Source organism: Gopherus flavomarginatus, chromosome 13, assembly GCF_025201925.1.
Source record: "Gopherus flavomarginatus isolate rGopFla2 chromosome 13, rGopFla2.mat.asm, whole genome shotgun sequence".
Taxonomy (NCBI): domain Eukaryota; kingdom Metazoa; phylum Chordata; order Testudines; family Testudinidae; genus Gopherus; species Gopherus flavomarginatus.
In genome coordinates, this window is record NC_066629.1 from 4444394 (window position 1) to 4469037 (window position 24644).

Here is a 24644-nt window from a genome sequence, read left to right on the forward strand (position 1 = left end):
TTTGACAGAGTGGCAACAGAGGCAAGTCTTTAACCATACCTGATGTGGGAAAATGTCCTCTGAGATTCTGATGGGGATTCCTGAAAATCGTCATCATATACAGAATTCTACCAATCCCAAAGGATCAGACACATCACCCACCAAGTTAATGATACTTCATGTCTTCCCCAAATACCCGCTTACAGCCAATTCTTGTTAACGAACCTTCGATTTACTAAAAGAAGAAAAGACAGTATTGGCTCAAAGGTCATTAGACATAGAAACGTGAACAGAGACCTTAGGTCAGTTTCACCACAGAGATGGTGCGTTAGAATTGAAAAGAGTCCTTTTCAGAATCATTTTGTCACATTCTAGTCCAATGTCCAAATGTTCAATATCAGGGCAGTGCAGAGGGGACTGGAGATCTCAGTGTTACGGTTCAAATGCCCCCTGAATAAAGCTTAAGAAGATCGGAGATAAAAGGATCAGGCCTCAAGAGTTTAGAGACACATTTCTGCAGCCTCTCGACAGCAGGCAGCCCTTGGGTGAACAATAGCTTTTGGAAGTAACCTTCTATTTCGCAAACATCACAGGTAATAAAACTATACAGATTAACATCAGGTAATTATCCATAAGGCCATTCATAGACAGTTTACCACAAACTTTAAAGAGAGAGAGATATACAATGACGTTATTACACCCAAGTTTAATCTAGGTGTTATTTCCCTTTTGTGTGGATTCTCTGATGTGAAACAAGGGCTGACCTCAGTATGAAATTTCTCCCACAAATTAAGCATTGATGGGATCTCTCTCCGGTGTGGATTATGTGATGTTTAACAAGGCTTGACTTCCATATGAATCTTTTCCCACAGTCAAAGCACTTATGGGATCTCTCTCCGGTGTGGACTGCCTGATGTGCAGCAAGGTGTGACTTCTGTATGAAACTTTTTCCACAGTGTAAGCACTTATGGGGCCTCTCTCCTATGTGGATTCTCTGATGTGAAACAAGGACTGACCTCTGTATGAAATTTCTCACACAGATTAAGCACTGATGGGATCTCTCTCCGGTGTGGATTGCTTGATGTCTAACAAGGTCTGACCTCCGTATGAAAATTTTTCCACAGTGTAAGCACTTATGGGGCCTCTCTCCGGTGTGGACTGCCTGATGTGCAGCAAGGTGTGACTTCCGTATGAAACTTTTTCCCCAGATTAAGCATTTATGGTGTCTCTTGCCAGTGTGGACTGCATGATGTGCAGTAAGATTTGATCTGTGTGTGAAACTTTTCCCACAGTACAAACGTTTATGGGATTTCTCTCCTGTGTGGATTATCTGATGTTTAACAAGATTTGACTTCCATATGAAACTTTTTCCACAGTCTAAGCACTTATGGGATCTCTCTCCGGTGTGGACTGACGGATGTGCAGCAAGGTGTGACTTCTGTATGAAACTTTTTCCACAGTCTAAGCACTTATGGGGCCTCTCTCTAGTGTGGATTGCCCGATGTGCAGCAAGATTTGATCTGTGTGAAACTTTTCCCACAGTCCAAACATTTATGGGATTTCTCTCCTGTGTGGATTGCCTGATGATCAAGTAGGGTTAACCTCCATATGAAACTTTTTCCACAGTCGAAGCACTTATGGGGTCTTCCCACAGAGGTTCCCTGCTATTCCCCGTGCCCAGGAACTTCCTGCTGTTGATTCCCCTCCTCGTTCTCACTCACTCTCTCATCAACTGCTGGGAGAGAGACAATCCAGACAGAAGTCATTGTGCTGGGGAGAAATTAAGAGGAATATCACCGAGGGAAAAGCCAACATACTAAAGCTGCACAGATGGAGAAATTGGATTCTGCCTCCACTTCCCACTCAAACTTTCACAGAGAAGGAAAGTTGGGAAGGAAACTCCTGCAGGTAACAGGACACATGGAAAGTGATGTCAGTGATACCTGCTGACTGCAGCCCTGCCCTGGGGGAGATGAGGAAGGAACTAAGGGCACTTATTGAGACTAAATTTTGCGGATTTGCAACTTTTTCCTTCATTCCCCAGATGGTTTTAGTGTCAGTCCTCACCAGTTTGGGTGCCTCTTGAGATCCCTCTTTCCTCACTGGCCTGGAGATCGGCCACCCACGGCTCTTCCTCTCGTTCCAGCCGGGTGATTGGGTCAGGTTTGGGAAGGGGAAATCCTGTGCAGGGAGTGAAATCAGACCAGATCAGGAGGAGTGGAGGATTGAGAGAGCATCTGTCAGAAAGGACATTCCATGGGTAGAACCTGTCCCTGTGTTGTGCTGGGGAATGTGGAATCTAAGAGGAAGGGAACGTGGTCACTGAGTCGCCCTGGGGGAGGCAGACATCTGGCGAGGTGAGGGGAATTGTGACACACTCTCATCTCCAATGTTAAACCCCTGCCTATTTCTAAACCTGCCGAGTCCAGAGCCCTCCACATAGCTGAGCTATTCCCAAGGAGGAGGGAGAAGAGAGATTCTGTGAAAGACCGAGAAACAAACACAGACAGGACAATACATGGCTTCTCCACCTTGCAAGCTAGGAGGGCTGGCTGGGGTGATTTAGTACGCACCTTAGGTTTTGACACCCTGCTCTCATTGGAGAGCAATGAGGGAAGAACCTGACCGGTGTCAGACATGCAGACCCGCCTCCAGCTTTCAATAACCAAGGGGCCAGGAATCTCTTTGTGACAGTGTACCTCATAAGGCTTTATAGTTAGGTGCTCATAAATGTATGTATGATAAAATTGGAATAGGGTTTTGCTACATATGCCATGTAACATATCTGTGTAAAAGTTAGGATCTACTGGTTATGTTCATCCTAGTTGTGTGCAGGCACCATTTGTGTGTTCATAACTTCTGGCTCTATAATTGCTTGACTTCTAAGTAGCCTTAGTTAGAACATTTGGTCACTTCTTCGAAAAGGAATGTGCAAGTTCAATGCATAATCAGGAAGAACATAACAGACAAAAGAGCTTGGAAGACTCCAATCCACAGAAGAAGTCTACCTGAGGACGTTCAAGGTAGCATGTGGGTAATGACTGCTGCCTGCAGGTCCTGAATAATGCATGGGCAGGTGACTTGTCTATGTGATTCTGAATCTTCATTTTGTGACTGGATTCTACACAGGGTGAGGAGGGGGTCTCCACCCAGAAGAGAAAGTCTATTTAACCCCCTGGGAGACCCCTCCATTTTGTCTTCAGCTGGCTAAAGAAGGAGCCTCTTCCCCACCCCCCCAGGATACTTGAAGGAAACTGGAACAAAGGACAGGAACTACAGGGGGTGTGAGTGATTGCTAGACCCAGGCTAAAAGGAGATTAGTCTGTAAAAGGGAACATTCTGGAACTGGTGAGGATCTTATCTGTATTTAGTTTGATTAGACATAGATTTGTGCATTTTATTTTATTTTGCTTGGTGACTTACTTTGTTCTGTCTGTTACTTGGAACCTCTTAAATCCTACTGTCTGTAGCTAATAAAATCACTTTTGAGTTACTGACTCAGAGTAGGTATTAATACCTGGGGGAGCAAACAACTACGCATATCTCTCTGTCAGTGTTACAGAGGGCGAACAACTGATGAGTTTACCCTGCATAAGCTTTATACAAGATAAAATGGATTTATTTGGGTTTAGACCCCACTGGGAGTTGGGCATCCGAGTGTTAAAGACAAGTACACTTCTGTGAGCGATTTTCAGATAAACCTGCAGTTTTGGGGCAAATAATTCAGACCCTCGGTCTGTGCTGGAGCAGACAGGAGTGTTTGGCTCAGCAAGACAGGGTGCTGGAGTCCTGAGCGGGCAGGGAAAACAGGAGCAGGGGTAGTCTTTGCACATCGGGCGGCAGCTCCCGGGGGGGGGGGTTCAGTGATCCAGACCTTCACGCTCTTACCCAGCGAGGTCACCATCTGGTAGTTCTCCTGCATGACGTCCCTCTAGAGGGCATTCTGAGCGGAGTCCAGCAGAGCCCCCTGCCCCTGGGTGAAATACACAGCCACCTCCTCAAAGGTCACCAGCATCTGAAACAACAAAATTCCCCGTCTCAGCGCCTGCTGCCCCAGCCACAATTCCACCAGTCAAGGGGGAGGAGGGACAGAGAAGGAGAATCCTCCCCCCACCCTGCTCAGAGCAGCCAGGAGGCTTCAGGGAGTGGGTAGAAAGTGAGAGCTCCTTGTCCCCCCCCCCCAAGCACACGGAGAAGGGCAGGGTCTTCTCGTTTCCCACACACCTGCCAGCCACAGGTTGATAGAAGAAGCAGAGTTCTGAGACAAGGACAGGAATCCCAATAGCTTCCCTTGGTATTTTACGGCAGTCTCTGGCCAGTTGGCTCAGGCTCCAGCACTGGGAGTCAGTTTTCGCAGCCCTACCCAGCGGGGTGTTTCCTGGTTCTGAAACTGACCTCCCACACCACCAAAAGCTCCCTAAAAATCCCCTACCTGAGCTGGCTCCATCACAGCCATTTCCCTGCCCTGTCTCCTGGAAGACTCAGGGCCGGCGCTACCATTTAGGCAGCCTAGGCAATCGAGTAGAGCACCAGGATTATTGGGTGGGCGGGTTTTTGACTGAGGGGGCAGCAGGCGGCTCCGGCTGACCTGGCGCAGGAATACTTGCGGAAGGTCCGCTGGTCCGCAGCTCCACTCTAGCGGCTTCGGTGGACCTCCCGCAGGCATGCCTGTGGCAGCTCCACCGAATCCATGGACCAACGGACCCTTCGCAGAAAAGCGTGCGGCCGGTCAAACGGAGCCGTGGGATCAGCGCGGGGGGTGGCGAAATGGCCATGTGCCTAGGTCGCGAGAAACCCTGGCTGGAGCCCATGTCACTCCCCAATTCACCCCAGGCTCTCTCCCTGCAGACAGACGCGCTGATTCTAGGACTCTGCCATGCTGGGAAGAAACCCAGTTACTTCATTACCACCCCGGTCAGACCCCCTACCCCCCTATTAGAACTAACCCCACCAAGTCCCTTCTAAACCTCCCCAGAACAGCAGCTCTGAGCCAAACGCTGGGAAAAGAGCAGAATCAAAGGTGTCACTTTAGGGCACTGCCCCACGGTGTATCATAACTCCTCTAGCTCTCCCCCATCTCCCTCAGTCAGGCGGTGCTCAGCAGAGTCAGCAACTGGCTTTTCCTCCCTCAGCTCCTCCCCTTCTTCCCAGGAGAGCTGACTGCCCCGGGGGTGCAGGGAATGGAGCCGGGCAGGGCTGGGAGCTAGGAACCTCCCTCCCCACTTCCTGCTCCTGCTGCCCTTCCACTCTCTCTGCTCTTCCTTTTGATCTTCCTCCCTCACCCTGGGAGAACGGGCGATTGCCCCATTGCCGTGGGCCTTTGCTCTCATCAGGCAGCTCAGCTATGGACACCGGTAATGCGGGGGTTGAACCCGGCTGTGCCACTGAGGGAAGCAGCTCTGGGACTCACACATACAGGGAGTCCTTCCCCTTGTAGGCCAAACTCCCCAGCTGATCCCTGAAGCGGGCCCTTTGTGCAGTGTCATTTCCCTGCCCGGCTCCAGCCCTTTCCCCAGGTTTATCCATCATCTGCAGGCTCAGGAGCTGGTATGGTAAGAGGGGTTCCTGCCACTGGAGAAAGTGCCCCTGGGCTGGTCTCAGAGGGGTGGGATGAAATGGGAATGTTCTGAATGGTTTCTGTGAAAACTATGAGTACTCCCCACAGTGCCCCTGCTTCTGCCCCATCCAATCTCCGATAGCGTCCCCTGCTGCCCCCGCACAGTGCCCCAATCTGACCCAACAGCACCCCCTACTGCTCCCATATCAGACCTTCCCCAGCGCCCCCTGCTGCCCCACCAGTGCCCCAAACTGAAACACAATGCCCCCTGCTAGTGTCCCCATCCGACCTCCCACAGAACCCCCTGCTGCCCCCACACAATGCTCCAAACTGACCCCACAGCGCCCCCTGCTGCTCCCTCCCAACATCCCATCATGACCTCATCATGTCCCATACTACTGCTCCCATCCGACCTCCCACAGCGCCCCCTGCGGCCTCCACACAGCGCCCCAAACTCACCCCACAGAGTCCCCAGCTACTGCCCCACCCCACCTCCCACAGTAACCCCTGCTGCCCCCCACAGAACCCCAAACAGACCCCACAACGCCCCCTGCTGCTGCATCCCAACACCCCAAACTCAGTCTCCACAGCGCCCCCTGCTGCTGCCTCCCAACACCCCAAACTCAGTCCCCACAGCGTCACATGCTGCTGCCTCTTTATCATAGTATAATTCCCAATTCTGAACCTTAGCATCCGAAATATGAGTACTAGCATGAATTCCCCTAAGCTTAATTACCAGCTTAGATCCTGTAGTGCTACCACCAATCAGGACTTAGAGTAGAGTGCCTGATAAATTCTGGTCTCCCCCAAAACCTTCCCTAGGGACCCCCAAGACCCAAATTCCTTGAGTCTCACAACAAAGGGGAAAAGACCATTTCCCTCCCCCTCCTCCCCTCCAGGTACTCCCTCCCTGGGCTCCTGGAGAGATATACAGATTCAAGCGCCGTGAATCTAAACAAAGGGATTCCACACTCCTTGCTTCCTCCCAGATTTTTCCAGCCCTGGGTACACTAGGAGATCACTGTGATTCCAACTCCTTGAATCACAACACAGAGAAAACAGGTGGGTTCCGCTTTCTCTCCCCCTCCCTTCTCCTTCCCTGTTAAGTACAGACTCAATTCCCTTGAGCCTCAACAAGGGGAAAAATCAGACAGGTCTTAAAAGCAAAACTTTAAATAAAAGAAAAAAAGAATAAAGAAAATCACTATGAATTCAAGATGGAACATTACAGGGTCTGTCAGCTTATAGAAACAGGAGAAAAAGCCTCCTCCAGCAGAAATACAATGTAAAATACTTCCATCCAAATAGACATTGGCAAATAAAGAAAAACAAATGAAAAGACTGTACGCCTTTCCACCTTTGTACTTACAAAATTGGAATAGAAGATTAGAGAGCCAGTAGGTACGTGTGGTCACTCTCAGAGCCCAGAGAGATCAAAGCCAAACCCAAAAAACACAAACAAAGGCTTCCCTCCACCAAGATTTGAAAGTATCCAAACTGAACCCACAGTGCCCCCTGCTACTGCCCTCATCTGATCTCCCACAGCACCCCGTGCTGCTCTCACACACCGCCCCAAACTGACCCCACAGCACCCCCTGCTGCTGCCTCCCAACACCCCATACTGACCTCAGCATCCACCTTTGTACTTACAAAATTGGAATAGAAGATTAGAGAGCCTGTAGGTACGTGTGGTCACTCTCAGAGCCCAGAGAGATCAAAGCCAAACCCAAAAAACACAAACAAAGGCTTCCCTCCACCAAGATTTGAAAGTATCTTGTCTCCTGATTGGTCCCCTGGTCAGGTGTTTGGTTTCCTGTTTGTTAACCCTTTACAGATAAAAGAGACATTAACCCTTAACTATCTGTTTATGACATTAAGACTCCAAACTGAGTCCTCACAGCGCCCTCTGCTGCTGCCTTCCAACACCCGAAAGTGACTCCTCGCAGCACCCCCTGCTGCTGCCCCATCCAACCTCCCACAGCGCCTCCAGTTCACCCCCCACAGTAAACCAAACTGACTCCACAGCGCACCCTGCAGCTCCCCCTTCCAACCACCCGCAGCACCCCCTTCTGCCCCACCACAGTGCCCCAAACTGACCCCACAGAGCCCAATGCTACTGCCCAATCCAACCACCCACAGCCCCCCATGTTGCCCCCCACAGCACCTCAAACTGACCCCACAGCACACACTGCTACTGCCCCCATCCGACCTCCTACAGCGGCCCCTGCTGCCCCTCCAGAGCGCCCCAAACTGACCCCAGGGCACCACGTGCTGCTGCCCAATCTGACCTCCCACAGCACCTCCTGCTGACCCCCACAGTACCCAGACTGAACCCACAGTGCCCCCTGCTACTGCCCTCATCCGATCTCCCACAGCACCCCGTGCTGCCCCCACACACCGCCCCAAACTGACCCCACAGCAACCCCTGCTGCTGCCTCCCAACACCCCATACTGACCTCAGCATCCACCTTTGTACTTACAAAATTGGAATAGAAGATTAGAGAGCCTGTAGGTACGTGTGGTCACTCTCAGAGCCCAGAGAGATCAAAGCCAAACCCAAAAAACACAAACAAAGGCTTCCCTCCACCAAGATTTGAAAGTATCTTGTCTCCTGATTGGTCCCCTGGTCAGGTGTTTGGTTTCCTGTTTGTTAACCCTTTACAGTTAAAAGAGACATTAACCCTTAACTATCTGTTTATGACATTAAGACTCCAAACTGAGTCCTCACAGCGCCCTCTGCTGCTGCCTTCCAACACCCGAAAGTGACTCCTCGCAGCACCCCCTGCTGCTGCCCCATCCAACCTCCCACAGCGCCTCCAGTTCACCCCCCACAGTAAACCAAACTGACTCCACAGCGCACCCTGCAGCTCCCTCTTCCAACCACCCGCAGCACCCCCTTCTGCCCCACCACAGTGCCCCAAACTGACCCCACAGAGCCCAATGCTACTGCCCAATCCAACCACCCACAGCCCCCCATGTTGCCCCCCACAGCACCTCAAACTGACCCCACAGCACACACTGCTACTGCCCCTATCCGACCTCCTACAGCGCCCCCTGCTGCCCCTCCAGAGCGCCCCAAACTGACCCCAGGGCACCACGTGCTGCTGCCCAATCTGACCTCCCACAGCACCTCCTGCTGACCCCCTCAGTACCCAGACTGAACCCACAGTGCCCCCTGCTACTGCCCTCATCCGATCTCCCACAGCACCCCATGCTGCCCCCACACACCGCCCCAAACTGACCCCACAGCAACCCCTGCTGCTGCCTCCCAACACCCCATACTGACCTCAGCATCTCTGATACTATTGCTCCCATTCGACCTCCCACAGCGCCACCTGCTGCCCCCACACAGCACCTCAAACTGACCCCACCATGCCTCCTGCTACTGCCCCAATCCGACCTCCTACAGCGCCCCCTGCTGTCCCCCCACAGCGCCCCAAACTGACCCCACAGCAACCCCAGCTACTGCCCCATCCGACCTCCCACAGCAACCCCTGCTGCCCCGCACAGAACCCCAAACGGACCCCACAGCGCCCCCTGTTGCTGCCTCCCAACACCCCAAACTCAGTCCCGACAGCGCCCCCTGCTGCTGCCTCCCAACACTCCAAACTCAGTCCCCACAGTGCCCCCTGCTGCTGCATCCCAACACCCCAAGGTGATTCGCCACAGAGCCCCCTGCTTCTGCTCCCATCCAACCTCCCACAGCGCCTCCTCCTGCCCCCCACAGCACCCCATACTGAGTCCCCACAGCGCCCCATGCTGCTGCCTCCTTGTCATAGTATAATTCCCAATTCTGAACCTTAGCATCCGAAATATGAGTACTAGCATGAATTCCCCTAAGCTTAATTACCAGCTTAGATCCTGTAGTGCTGCCACCAATCAGGACTTAGAGTAGATTGCCTGATAAACTCTGATCTCCCCCAAAACCTTCCCTGGGGAACCCCAAGACCCAAATTTCTTGAGTCTCACAACAAAGGGGAATAAACCATATTCCTTCCCCCTCCTCCCCTCCAGGTACTCCCTCCCTGGGCTCCTGGAGAGATATACAGATTCAAGCGCCGTGAATCTAAACAAAGGGATTCCACCCTCCCTGCTTCCTCGCAGATCTTTCCCGCCCTGGGTACACTAGGAGATCACTGTGATTCAAGGAGTTGGGATCACAACACAGAGAAATCAGGTGGAATCCCCCACTTTCCCTCCCCCTCCCCTCTCCTTCCCTGTTAAGTACAGACTCAATTCCCTTGAGCCTCAACAAGGGGAAAAAACCAGACAGGTCTTAAAAGCAAAACTTTTAATAAAAGAAAAAAAGAATAAAGAAAATCACTATGAATTCAAGATGGAATATTACAGGGTCTGTCAGCTTATAAAAACCGAAGAAAAAGCCTCCTCCAGGAGAAATACAATTTAAAATACTTCCATCCAAATAGACATTGGCAAATAAAGAAAAACAAATAAAAAGACTGTACGCCTTTCCACCTGTGTACTTAGAAAATTGGAATAGAAGATTAGAGAGCCTGTAGGTACGTGTCGTCACTCTCAGAGCCCAGAGAGATCAAAGCCAAACCCAAAAAACACAAACAAAGGCTTCCCTCCACCAAGATTTGAAAGTATCTTGTCTCCTGGTTGGTCCCCTGGTCAGGTGTTCGGTTCCCTGTTTGTTAACCCTTTACAGATAAAAGAGACATTAACCCTTAACTATCTGTTTATGACACTAAGACTCCAAACTGAGTCCCCACAGCGCCCCCTGCTGTTTCCTCCCAACACCCCAAACTCAGTGCCCACAGCACCCTCTGATGCCCCCCACAGCACCCCAAACTGAGTCCTCACAGGGCCCACTGCTGCTGTCTTCCAACACCCCAAATTGACTCCTCGCAGCGCCCCCTGCTGCTGCCCCACCCAAGCTCCCACAGCGCCCTCAGTTGCCCCCCCACAGTACCCCAAACTGACCCTACAGCGCACCCTGCAGCTGCCCCATCCAACCACTCGCAGCACCCCCTTCTGCCCCCCACAGTGCCCCAAACTGACCCCACAGAGCCCAATGCTACTGCCCCATCCAACCTCCCACAGTGCCCCGTTGCCCCCACAGCACCCCAAAGTGACCCCACAGCACACACTGCTGCTGCCCCCATCTGAACTCGCACAGCGTCCCCTGCTGCCCCCCCAGAGCACCCCAAAGTGACTGCACAGCGCCCCTGCTGCTGCCTCTATCCGACCTCCCACAGCACCCCCTGCTGCTCCCCCATTGCACCCCAAACTGACCCCACCATACCCCCGCTCCTGCTGCCCCCATTCGACCTCCTACAGCGCCCCCTGCTGCCCCCACATATGATCTCCTACAGAACCCCCTGCTGCCTCCCACAGCGCCCCAAACTGATCCCACAGGACCACCTGCTGCTGCCCCCATCCGACCTCCCATAGCACCCCCTGCTGCCCCCCCACAGTGCCCCAAACTGACCCCACAGAGCCCAATGCTACTGCCCCATCCAACCTCCCACAGCGCCCCCTGTTGCCCCCCACAGCACCCCAAAGTGACCCCACAGCACACACTGCAACTGCCCCATCCAACCTCGCACAGCGCCCCCTGCTGTCCCGCCACAGCGCCCCAAACTCACCGCACAGTGCCCCTGCTGCTGCCCCAGTCCGAACTCCCACAGCACCCCCTGCTGCTCCCCCACTGCACCCCAAACTGACCCCACCATACCCCCGCTACTGCTGCCCCCATCCGACCTCCTACAGCGCCCCTTGCTGCCCCCCCAGAGCGCCCCAAACTGACCCACAGCGCCCCTGATGCTGCCCCCATCCCACCTCCTACAGCGCCCCCTGCTGCCCCTCCATAGCGCCCCAAACTGACCCCACAGCACCCCCTGCTGCTGTCCCCATCCGACCTCCCACAGCACTCCCTGCTGACCCCCACAGTGTCCCAAACTGAACCCACAGTGCCCCCTGCTACTGCCCCCATCCGACCACCCACAGCACCCCCTGCTGCCCCCACACATAGTCTCAAACTTACCCCACAGCGCCCCTGCTGCTGCCCCCATCCGACCTTTAGTGAGGAACTCCAGGGAATTGGGTCTGCAGCTCACCAGAGAATTGGTGGGAGGAAGAAGTCAGAGGGAGATCTGTGTGTGTTAGATTTCCTAGCCTGATTTTGCATTCCCTCTGGGTGAAGAGAGAAGTGCTTTCTGTTTTCCAGGACTGGGAACAGGGAAGGTGGAATCCCTCTGTTTAGATTCACGGAGGTTGCTTCTGTGTATCTCTCCAGGAGCACCTGGAGGGGGGGGAAGGGAAAAGGTTGATTTCCCAATAACCTAGTCCCAGATTTGGACCTTAGCGTCCAAAATATCGGGGTTAGCATGAAAACCTCCAAGCTTAGTTACCAGCTTGGACCTGGTACTGCTGTCACCACCCAAAAATTAGAGTGTTTTGGGGCACTCTGGTCCCCACAAAAACCTTCCCTGGGGACCCCAAGACCCAAATCCCTTGAGTCTCACAACAAAGGGAAATACTCCTTTTTCCCTTCCACCCCCAGGTGCTCCTGGAGAGCTACACAGAAGCAACCTCCGTGAATCTAAGCAGAGGGATTCCACCCTCTCTAATTCCAGTCCTGGAACAAAAAGCACTTTCCTCTTCACCCAGAGGGTATGCAAAATCAGGCTAGTACATCTAACACACATAGATGTCCCTCTGACTTCTTCCTCCCACCAATTCCCTGGTGAGCTGCAGACCCAGAGGTTTGGGCTGACCGCGGCTGCGCTGACCCAGGGGAATCCCTGGGCTGCAGGCAGAGGCTCAGAATCCCTCTCCCTCCCAGAGCAGGGGCTCCAGCCTCTGTAATTTTTCTTGTTGCCCGGCGGGGGAACCGGCGGCTGGGCAGAGCTGCGCAGCTCTGTGTAGGGCACGTGGCAGGGGCCCTGCGACAGCGGCGCAACACCAGGGCTTCGCTTCTAGAAGAAAGCCGCGACTGCCCCCTGGCTCAGCCTCCAAGTCAGCCCCAGCGAGGGGCACGGAGAAGAGAAGAGCCTCAGCAGTTGTTTGGTGGAGCGGAGGAAGAAAGAGGACCCTAGCGCTCATGCATTGGGCAAGGTAAGCAAGTGCCTCCCCAAAGGTCGGCCTAAGGTGCCTGTGCTCCTGCCCCCAAGATCCTTAGCTGGTCCCTGCTCCTGCTCCCCTTGTGCCTGGACGGCTGGAGAGAACAGCAGCCTGCAGAGCTGAGCTGTCCCAGTGCCCCCAGGCACCCCCCTGACCCCATCTCCCCACAGCCCTGACCCCAGCTCCGAGCCCAGTCCCTCTGAGCTGGAAAACCTCTGACCTCATCCCCCCAACAGCCCTGACCCCCAGCTCTGAGCCCAGCCCCTCTTAGCTGGACACCCTCCTGACCCTATCTCCCCACATCCCTGAGCCCAGCCCTTGTGAGCTACCTACAGCTGGCAGCCCAGGGCGCCTCCGGGGTCAGCGTGCAGCCGCGGCAGCCCGGCAGCCCAGCAGCCTGGGGCGCCCCGGGGTCAGCACACCACCGCGCGACAGCCCAGCAACGTGGGGTGCCCCCGGGGTCAGGGCGCAGCCGCAGCAGCCCGGGGCGCACCCGGGGTCAGGGCGCAGCCATGGCCCCCTGGACCCAGAGCCCAGCTCCCCACCCAGCCGTGGGCAACAACAGCACCACCCCCAGGCAACGACAGCCCATTGCTACCAACTATCACAATCACTCAGCAACTGCCCATTATGTAATTGCAAATGTATACATACCATTACAGCTTTTAATGTTTTTAAATAATGTATTTAGTTTATTTTCAAATTATTACAAATTAGTTTTTAATGTATTTCACTAGTTATTTTTTACATTTCCTAATACATGTTACTATAGTATTGCAAATGTTTTACGGAAGGGGCCCCCGATTTTGCTTTGCCCAAGGCCCCCTGAGTCCTCTGGGCGGCCCTGTCTGAGTTTTAAGCCCTGCTGCTGTGTTTTGCCTGCAACAGGCAGGCCTAAGCCTGTGAGTGACCCCCATAGCAGCTGCCTGAAGAAGTGCTTGGGGGAATCATGCAGAAGGAGCGTGATATTTGTTTGAGTTCTCTCCTCATGGAGGCTGTGCTCCACTTGGTGCAGGACAGCAGTCTCAGCAGGACTCTAGGCCCAGCACCTTGCCTCAGTTTGTGGATTTGTAGTGCACCCATCACCGGGCTCAGTCTGGCACCGCTAACCCTCACCAGTGCCCAAGAAGCAGTCAAAAAAGTTGGATGGACTGGTTAGCTTAGTTGTCATGCTGTTGCTTGGCCACTGTAGAGACCACTGAATGCATAGTATTCCTCTATGATATTCTGTCCGGAGCAAAATTGGCATGTTATGAGGTATTGCCTGTGAGGGACAGGTGTCTGTTTATGTATCCAGCCATCATGTCTTAGGTCTTCTGCGGGGGGAGCTTTTCCATCTTGCTTTCATTGGTGACATCTGTGAAGCTCTGGTAGACATCTATGAAGACAATACTCTGACAGGATCATCTGGCAATACATCACGAGTTGATGCAAAGGCTCTTACAAAAGCCATTTCTAGTTTCAAGTTTCTTGTTTCTCTTGTTTTGTGGTATGACATATTGTTTGAGATCAACATAACTAGCGAACAACTTCAGGCAAAAGAATTTGATACATGTGATGCCATTAATCAACTTGGAGAAACCAAGAAGTTTCTTGTGGGCCACAGAAGTGACGCAGCCTTTGAGAAAACATTGGTAGATGCAGGTGAACTTGTGGCGGAGTTGGATGTACCGGCACTTTTTGAACCAGATCCAATCCGTATTAGAAAGAAGAGGAAGCAGTTCACATATGAAGCAGATGACGAACCTTTTTATGATCCGAAAGAAAAATTCAAAGTGAACTTTTACTTTGCAGTCATTGACACAGCAATACATTCGGTTGAAGAAAGATTCACACTGATGCAGCAAATTAGTTCAGTATTTGGCTTCATATATGATGTTTACAGTTTGCAAAATAAAACACCAAAGCAAATTATGGAACATTGCTTGAATCTGGAGAAAGCTTTGCAACATGGTGAATCCAAGGATATTGATGCCTTTGACTTGTGCAGTGAATTGCAAGCTATTGCAAGACGAGTCCAAAGGAGTTCATCACCGCAAGATGTATTGAACTTCATATGGGAAAATAAGCTGACCGATAGTATCCCTAAGACAGTTATTGCTCTTCGCATCCTCTTGACTCTCCCAGTTTCTGTGGCCAGTGGTGAGCAAAGCTTCTCGAAGCTCAAGTTGATAAAAACATATATGCGAACATCAGTGTTGCAACAAAGACTTGTTGGGCTACCTACCTTGTCAATAGAACATGACATTGCTCACAGCATTGACTTGGAGGAAATTGTTTCTAAATTTGCTAAACTTAAAGCGTGGAAACATACATTCTAAATTATAACATGTTACTCTGTGACCGTGTATTGCATATAATGTATGTGACTTGGGAGGCGGGGGCGCAAGATGGAATTTTCGCCTAGGGCGCAAAATATCCTTGCACTGGCCCTGTCTGCAACAGCCTTGTATTCCTTGAATGCTCCTTTAGCCCCTCAATCATCCAGCTGATTATTTGGCTCGCTGCTGCCCCAAGCCTTTATTTTGGCTCTCCAGTGCCTCTGGAAGGCGGCTCCTCCCTGCCGAGCTGCTGCAGCGGCCCAAGCCCAGCAAAGCCAGTGAGTGGACTCGGGGCGGAACACACCGGGGTGGGGTGGAGAAGGTTCATGGGGGAGTGCTGTGCACCCTCCAGGGGAGTTCAGGAGGCGGGGAGGGAGGAACCTGGTCTGGGGACAGCCCCTGGACATGGCTGGCCCCTGGGGTCTATAAAGGCTTGTTGGGATTTGCTCCTCAAAGAACTGAAGTGCAAGGGGTGTGAGCGCAAGGTGAAAGTTTTGCCCAGGGTGCAAAATATCCTTGCACCGGCCCTGCCTAAGGGGGTGCGTGCACCCCAGGTGAAGAACCACTGCACTAAACTGATATCTGCATTTTCATTTAATTTTAAATGAAGCTTCTTAAACATTTTAATAAACTTGTTTACTTTGCATACAACAATAGTTTATAGACTTAAACAGAGAGACCTTCTAAAAATGTTAACATGTATTACCAGCACGCGAAGCCTGAAATTAGAGTGAATAAATGAAGACTCGGCACACCACTTCTGAAGGGTTGCTGACCCCCTGATCGAGACCATTCCTGGCAGGTGTTTGTCAGGTGCCTGACCCTCGACCAATCAATTTTTGCCCCCTGGCTTCCCCCTGGCTGCCCCCTCCTCTGATTTGCCCCCTTTGCCTCTTTTTAACCCCTGTAAAAAGCACTTGGCACAATCTTACACTTAGTAAGGGCGGATGAAGGGCAGTGGCTTCATCAGATGTTACTGAGCATACTCAGTTCACTGGAAGTAGCACCTTCCTACAGGGAGCACTTTTCTGTACTGCACCTGCGGAAGAGTTAATGAATCCACCCCAATGGGCAATAACAGCTATGTCTGTGGGAGAAGCTCAAAAAATAAATAAATGCCAATTGACTCTCCTTTGGCAGGAGGCAGGCAAATGGGATATTCCAGCCTGAGGGATTTTTCTGGCAGATAAGATTTCCAACTCTCCCGGACCAAATGCCATTGCCACAAACGGTCTTTGCTCCAGGAGAATTGGCAACCCTAGTGTCAGATGAAAAATTTTCTTCACAGACCCTAGAAGAGGCTGAAAAGCTGACGAAGAATCAGCTCTGGTCTGAGCATGAGCAGCAGGTATAACAGGCCAGGGGAAGGGAGGTAAAGCAACAGTGGTTGAAGCATGAAGGGACATAGGAATCTTTAAAGCATCTGGTATGTCAATATCATGCGACTCCAGCTGCAACAGTGTCATAAGATTGCCTCTTTGAACTTGCAGCATTACCTCCTGCAAATGGAAACAAACTTCTTTGTTTAAGCAATTGGCTGAACAAGAAGTAGCACCGGGTGGAGTTGTGGACTCTGAAATTTTACATCGGTTAATTTTTGAATGAAGGTATTTTTTTACGTAATTCTCCATTTGTAAGTTCAGCTTTCATGATCAAGGGATTGCACAAGAGTGCTTGTGATAGGTGAATTGAAAGATATGATTTCTTTTGGGAGTGTTTTAAGGTGCAAATACTTGTAATTAAAAAATAAAGGGATCTCTGTACGCTTTGTATTCTGTGTTGTAATTGAAATCAATATACAGTAACTACTCGCTTAAAATCATCCCTGTTAATGTTGTTTCATTGTTCCATTGCTCATCAATTTGGGAACATGCTCATTTAAAATTGCGCAATGCTCCCTTCTAACGGCATTTGGCAGCTGCCTGCTTTGTCTACTGCTTGTAGGAAGAGCAGCCCATTGGAGCGAGCTGGTGGGGGCTTGGAACCAGGGTGGACCGGCAGCCCCCTATCAGCTCCCCACTCCCCTAAGTTCCCTGTGCAGCAGCTGCCTGCAGTTCAGCTGTGTCCCAGCCCCCACTGCCATGTGCTGCTCCTGCCCTCTGCCTTGGAGCTGCTCCCCAAGTTGCCTGCTTGCTGTGCCGGGGAGGAGGGAAGGAAGATGAGGGCTAATGTCAGGGTGTCTCCCTCCCCCCTGCTCCTGCATCCTGCTTACCTCATCTTCCACAGAGCAGGAGGGACATACCAGGGCTGTAGTCTCAGCAAGCTGATCTAATTTACAAGGCAGTGTACTTAAGGGAAATGCACGTATCTCCCTCCATTACTGCTGCCTTGCAGAGTGAGAGAATTAACCCTTGAGAGCTCAGCCAACTGCTATTTCATCATTTAGCAGTAAGGGAAATATCCCACTCTGGTTCCTCCACCTCAACCAAGCTTCACAATCATCATCACTGTGTACCAGGATTAAATTGTTTGTTGAAAACATATATTTTGTGTTTGTGCGTGTGTGTGTGTGTGTGTGTGCACGCGTGCACAAAATGCCCCTGGGGTGGAGGCCAGGTCATGCCTAGCTGGAGAGGTACAGCTTCCCCCAGCTTTCCCTACCTGTCCTTCCATACAATTTTGGCACCTGATGTGGTCCTAAGGCCAAAAAGTTTGCCCGCCCTGCTAGAGAGCCTCCTACCTCTCACTCTGGCCCACGAGTTATTTAGCCAAAGTGCAGCACCATGATCAGAAGAGATTGAGGGGGATCCTCACATCAGAATATCTGAGACCCATGTGGTTAGGGTAGTCACCTGATATGTGGCAAGTCTCTATTCAAACCCTTCCTTCCCATCAGGCAGAGCAGAGGAGAGTAGAACCTGAGTCTCCCATACGCCAGGCAAGTGCGCTAACCACTGGACTCAGTGTTCTAAAGGAGCCTCTGCCAGCACCTCCTCTGGGTTTTGCCTGAACCCTGATTCAAAAGGGGGACTCAGCTCCAGCATTGGGCCCCACAGGCATGATAGGCTTTCCACTGCTGCCTCCTTGGAGGATCCCTCTGGGCTTTAGGTGTCTGGATGCCTGGAGTGAGGCAGCAGCACTGCCCAGGCCCAGAAGCAGAAATTTAGGATCCTTGAGAAATTTTACCATCGAAATGTTGGTGTTGAGTGTGTGTAGGCCCCTGCAGAGTTAGGGGCAACCAGGCAGAGGTTTTCGGGATTTCAGTGGCACCTAATTCTGGGAGTCAGTGCTCGAAACCTGGGCTTTAGGCATCTAAGTCCCATTGGGGAATCTAGCTCATGACCGCTTCGTGCCTCAGTTTCCCATCTGTGAACTAGGGATAACATCACTTACCATCACTGTAAAGTGCTTGAACTCTGCAGATGAAAAGTGCTATGTAAGCGCTAGGGGAGATGAGGGTGATGAAATAGCCCATGAGTCTCCACATGTCCATGACCTGCCATCACAGGGAAAGACAGAAGCTTAGATAAAGGCAATTGTTTCTCATTTTGACTCTCTGGGCTGGTGCATCCAGGACCAAGAGCAATTCCTGCTGGCTCAGCTGGGGGCACTAGACAGGAAGATTGGGAAGAAATTAAGTGAAAATGCCAGCAACTTTTCCAAGCCAATAGCTTGCCTCAACAAGCTGATCAGTGAGCTGGAGGGGCAGGGCCAGCAGCCAGCAAGTGAATTTCTGCAGGTGAGACTTTTCCAGCCACTCAGACCCCTGCACAGAGACAGGACAGCTCCTGAATCCTGGGCACTGGAGTCCAGCACACAGAGATCGCAGCAGAACTCGGTGTGTGCATGGCAGAGATGGGAATTATAACTCTTCTTTGCAGAGGTACAGATGTGCAGAGGTTAGAGATAAAAAGCCTCATTTGCTCAGAGAAGCCATGGCTTTGGGGCCAGGGCAGGGTCTCTATTTCTGGTGTTTGCACCATCCCTTCTGATCCCTGTTGATGCCTGGCAGTTACCGTTTCACTGCTTTGCTTGTTTTCCCTAATGATTTCCATGCATCCTTTACTGTCTCTGAATAGTCTTGTTTCTTTGGCCGCCTCCCTCTTTCCATTCCCAGGACAGGCTGGTTTATCCTCAGATCTCGGGGCAACCCCCTAGGGATCCACTGCCTGATTCTCACTCCTGCTCTCAGCGTTGTCAGCACAGTCACAGGCTGGTGCTGGCCTGGAGTTCAGTGGGCCGGACCCAGCCAGCCATTTTGATGCAGAACTCCCCAGTGTGCTGAGAGCTGCATTGATAACACCTGTAACCCATGTGCTCTGCTGTGCTGGGGCCTTTCCCAGATTGGATTCCGCAACTGCCAGCATGTTTTGCTCAAATCTCTTCGCCTGGTGCTGCTGCTGCAAACTCAGATCCCTTCCCTCATTCTGCATTTGCTGGAAGGAGGATCTAACTTACCATGCACAGAGCAATCGCCCTGTATCCCAGAGAACGACAGCCCCACCCCACTCTGTGACGTATTAGTCTGAGCGCTCTTTTCTCTCTCTTTCCCCTCTAGGACATCAGAGGCACCTCCACCAGACATGTGGCACCTTCTCACTCCTCCCTCACACTTCTTGAGACAGGGCAGAGCTTGGACACCAGGTGAAAGCCACCTCTCCCTTCAGCAGAGTGTGGACAGGAGCCACATTTCCGCTACTTTCACTTTGTTCAAGTTAACCTTGAGCTTCTCGCTCTGTGAACAAAATGGTGGATTTATCCCTCCTGTGGGAAAGATTAGGAACTTGTTACATCCCTGGGGGATTGGCTGCCTGTGGACACTAGGTATGGAATATGGGCCTTTCCCTGCTACGTTTCTGCTTACCATAGGCACTGACTTGGATTTGTCCCTGGAGGTGCTCCACCCCGCTTTGCCCTGTTATATCTGTGGGGGTTTGAGCTCCGGGGCATCCATGGGGTCAGCACCTCTGCTGCTTCCAATCATGGGACCGAGCAGTGATCAGGTATAAACAGTGACTTACAATGAGACTTAGCCACGTCCTGCTGTTAACGGGTAGGTCGGTAAGGCCTAAATTGACAGCAGTGGCCTAATTTTGGGGGTGTCGGTTTATCTCCTCGAAATACAGGAGTTCAAGGCACATGTTCTACCTGCATTTGCAACTGCAGCCGGAGTCAGTGGATGCTGTGGGTGCCCAGCCCCTTGGAGAACCAGCCCCTAAGCACTTAAGTCAGTACCCAAATTTGGACCCTAAATCAAAAGACATTCTTGACCTTTGGACCCAGCCCATCATTGTCCTCTGGCTCCTGGGCCGGCCAGCACAGCTGTTTGTGCCTCCTCCCCAGCAGCTGCAGGCACGGTTAGTGCTCCTGGGAGGGGCAGGAGGGAGTGGGGTTGGGGCAGGGACAGGCTGGAAGAGGAAGGGGCGGAAAGGGATAGAGGAGTGTGGCCAGGGTGAAGCTACATCTCTTGTCCTCTGCACCCTGGCAATGCCTCTGAAGTTAATCAGCAAGCTGCTGCCAGGGAGTTCCCTCCATCCTGAGCCCTGTTGTATGTCCTCCTTGCTCTATAGGGATGGGGTAAGTGGGGGGCAGGAGCAGGGAGGAGGGGGACACTGTGACATTAGCCCCCCTCTCTTCCTTCCCTTCCCCCAACACAGCAAGCAGGAGTCTTGGGGAGGAACTCCAAGGCAGAGGGCACGAGCAGCACATGGCAGTGGGGGAGGGACAGCTGAATGCCACAGCAATTGATAGCCTGCTGGGCAGCTGATGGACAGGGAACTTATGGGAGCTGATGAGGGGCTGCCAGTCCACCCTGCTTCCAAGCCCCCACAAGCTAGTTGCAAAAGGCTGCTCTTCCTGCAAGCAGTGGACAAAGCAGCCAGCTGCCAAACCGTTAGAAGGGAGCATTGCACAACTTCAAACAAGCATGTTCCCTAACTGATCAGCAACGGAACAACGCAACATTAACTGGGACAACTTTAAGTGAGGAGTTACTGTATTTGCCTTCTGGTTTCTCCAATCTTTCAAATGCGATCTGAGCGCAGCCTAAAGTTTTTCTCTGCAACCAAGAAAGCCAGAAACTTCCTTTGTTTAGGAAAGGAAAGCCAAGAGTCTCAACTCATCACATGGTTCCAGGAGCTGAGGCTTTCACAAACACATCAAATACAGTGAGACTCCTTATAAAATCGTGAGTGTTGGAAACACCGCAGCTTCTTTACATTGAGCCAGAGCTGCCTTAGTGTACATGAGAATCAGGTCTTTGAAACATTGATATCAGCTTAACCTAGGGTTTGTCTTGTGAATTTCATATCACTGGACTTGGAAGGATTAGACTTTTATTGGTTGATGTCTGTAAATGTTGATTTCACTGTGCACGCACAAACCAGTAAAAAAATTTACTTTGCATATTTTGACATGGGATGTTGAAAATCTCTATTTAATGAAGCTGTTACTTTTTGAATCTGTCTCTACTGTCATTAAATAGTTTGTTTGTCCCAAATATTGTCTGATCCCGCCCTAAATCTTCTACCACTGTGAACATTTAAAATGAGAACAATTGGAATGAGATGCTTAAAACCCAGATTTTTCTGCAACGGTGAAAGTTTAAATCAATAAATATAAAATTGCTTAAAAATAAACATCTGTCAAAATTTTATATTACAAATGAATTCTACCAAGCCTGACTATCCTGCCTTAGACACACAGCTCCTCCTCCTGCAGGCTCATCCTCACAGGGGGATGCCTCTGATTGCAGGACCAGAGCTCTAGTGCTACATGTTTCAGTGAATGCTCCAGAGGAAGCCATGGCCGCAGAGAACCCCCTGGAAAGTCTCCAGGAGGAAGCTCCACATCCCATTTGTCTGCAGTATTTCACAGAAGCTGTCACTCTGCAGTGCAGGCAGGTCAGACAGTGCTGGGAGGGATCCCATACAGCCGTCTCCTGTCTGCAGAAACTGTGCAAGGGAGAAATGTCAGGCCCAACAGGCAGCTGGGAAACATGGTAGAAATCGCCAGTCGGCTGAGTTTCCAGGAAGCAAAAGGAGCAGGAGGGAACAGGGTGTGTGGGGAACACCAGAAGGCTCTGAAACTTCTGTTAAGAGGATCAAACTGACATCTGTCTGGTTTGCCATCTGTCCCGGGCTCAGAGAGCTCACACGGTGGTTCCCACAGAGGAGGCTGCCCAGGAGTACAAGGTAGGGAATTGCTGTCAAGTTTAATGGGTAATAACTTTGGATTTTAATTACAGGCTAATTTCACTGAAAGTTCCCTGACACAGGCATGACCCATCATTCAGCTCTGTAAACCCTTCATGGTATGGGAGATACTCTAACAAAATAACTGATTTGACAGAGTGGCAACAGAGGCAAGTCTTTAACCATACCTGATGTGGGAAAATGTCCTCTGAGATTCTGATGGGGATTCCTGAAAATCGTCATCATATACAGAATTCTACCAATCCCAAAGGATCAGACACATCACCCACCAAGTTAATGATACTTCATGTCTTCCCCAAATACCCGCTTACAGCCAATTCTTGTTAACGAACCTTCGATTTACTAAAAGAAGAAAAGACAGTATTGGCTCAAAGGTCATTAGACATAGAAACATGAACAGAGACCTTAGGTCACTTTCACCACAGAGATGGTGCGTTAGAATGGAAAAGAGTCCTTTTCAGAATCATTTCGTCACATTCTAGTCCAATGTCCAAATGTTCAATATCAGGGCAGTGCAGAGGGGACTGGAGATCTCAGTCTTACGACTCAAATGCCCCCTGAATAAAGCTTAAGGAGATCGGAGATAAAAGGATCAGGCCTCAAGAGTTTAGAGACACATTCTTGCAGCCTCTCGACAGCAGGCAGCCCTTGGGTGAACAATAGCTTTTGAAAGTAACCTTCTATTTCACAAACACCACAGGTAATAAAACTATACAGATTAACATAAGGTAATTATCCATAAGGCCATTCATAGACAGTTTACCACAAACTTTAAAGAGAGAGAGATATACAATGACGTTATTACACCCAAGTTTAATCTAAGTGTTATTTCCCTTTTGTGTGGATTCTCTGATGAGAATCAAGGGCTGACCTCAATATGAAATTTCTCCCACAGATAAAGCACTGATGGGATCTCTCTCCGGCGTGGATTGCTTGATGTCTAACAAGGTCTGACCTCCGTATGTAACTTTTCCCACAGTCAAAGCACTTATGGGGCCTCTCTCCGGTGTGGACTGCCTGATGTGCAGCAAGGCGTGACTTCTGTATGAAACTTTTTCCACAGTGTAAGCACTTATGTGGCCTCTCTCCAGTGTGGACTGCCTGATGTTCAGCAAGGTGTGACTTCCGTATGAAACTTTTTCCACAGACTAAGCATTTATGGGGTCTCTTGCCAGTGTGGATTGCATCATGTGCAGTAAGATTTGATCTGTGTGTGAAACTTTTCCCACAGTACAAACATTTATGGGATTTCTCTCCTGTGTGGATTATCTGATGTTTAACAAGATTTGACTTCCATATGAAACTTTTTCCACAGTCTAAGCACTTATGGGGCCTCTCTCCGTTGTGGACTGCCTGATGTGCAACAAGGTGTGACTTCTGTATGAAAGTTTTTCCGCAGGCTAAGCACTTATGGGGCCTCTCTCCAGTGTGGACTGCCTGATGTCTAACAAGGTGTGACTTCCATATGAAACTTTTTCCACAGTCTAAGCACTTATGGGGCCTCTCTCCGGTGTGGAGTGCCTGATGTGCAACAAGGTGTGACTTCTGTATGAAACTTTTTCCACAGTGTAAGCACTTATGGGGCCTCTCTCCGGTGTGGACTGCCTGATGTGCAACAAGGTGTGACTTCTGTATGTAACTTTTTCCACAGTCTAAGCACTTATGGGGTCTTCCCACAGAGGTTCTCTGCGATTCCCCGTGCCCAGGAACTTCCTGCTGTTGATTCCCCTCCTCGTTCTCACTCACTCTCTCATCAACTGCTGGGAGAGTGACAATCCAGACAGAAGTCATTGTGCTGGGGAGAAATTAAGAGGAATATCACCGAGGGAAAACCCAACATACTAAAGCTGTACAGACGGAGAAATTGGATTCTGCCTCCACTTCCCACCCAAACTTTCACAGAGAAGGAATGTTCGGAAGGAAACTCCTGCAGGTAACAGGACACATGGAAAGCGATGTCAGTGATACCTGCTGACTGCAGCCCTGCCCCAGGGGAGATGAGGAAGGAACTAAGGGCACTTATTGAGACTACATTTTGCGGATATGCAACTTTTTCCTTCATTCCCCAGATGGTTTTAGTGTCAGTCCTCACCTGTGTGGGCGCCTCTCGGGATCCCTATTTCCTCACTGGCCTGGAGATAGGGCACCCACGGCTCTTCCTCTCATTCCAGCCGGGTAATTGGGTCAGGTTTGGGAAGGGAAAATCCTGTGCAGGGAGTGAAATCAGACCAGATCAGGATGAGTGGAGGATTGAGAGAGCATCTGTCAGAAAGGACATTCCGTGGGTAGAACCTGTTCCTGTGTTGTGTTGGGGAATGTGGAATCTAAGAGGAAGGGAACATGGTCACTGAGTCGCCCTGGGGGAGGCAGATATCTGGGGAAGTGAGGGGAATTGTGACACACACCCAGCTCCAGTGTTAAACCTCTGCCTATTTCTAAACCTGCCGAGTCCAGAGCCCTCCACATAGCTGAGCTGTTCCCAAGGAGGAGGGAGAAGAGGGATTCTGTGAAAGACCGAGAAACAAACACAGACAGGACAATACA

General features: G+C 51.0%; 1 long non-coding RNA gene across 2 annotated transcripts; it reads left to right on the forward strand.

The window, feature by feature from the left end:
• The first annotated feature begins 842 nt into the window (after positions 1-842).
• On the forward strand, positions 843-23624 carry LOC127033685 (uncharacterized). Of its 2 annotated transcripts, XR_007769168.1 has the most exons (4): positions 888-904; positions 1073-1156; positions 23217-23468; positions 23553-23624. It is a non-coding gene; the product is annotated as an uncharacterized LOC127033685 (long non-coding RNA). The 2 variants fall into 2 exon arrangements; XR_007769169.1 differs by lacking the exon at positions 1073-1156 and having other exon boundaries at positions 843-904.
• The last annotated feature ends 1020 nt before the right edge of the window (positions 23625-24644 follow it).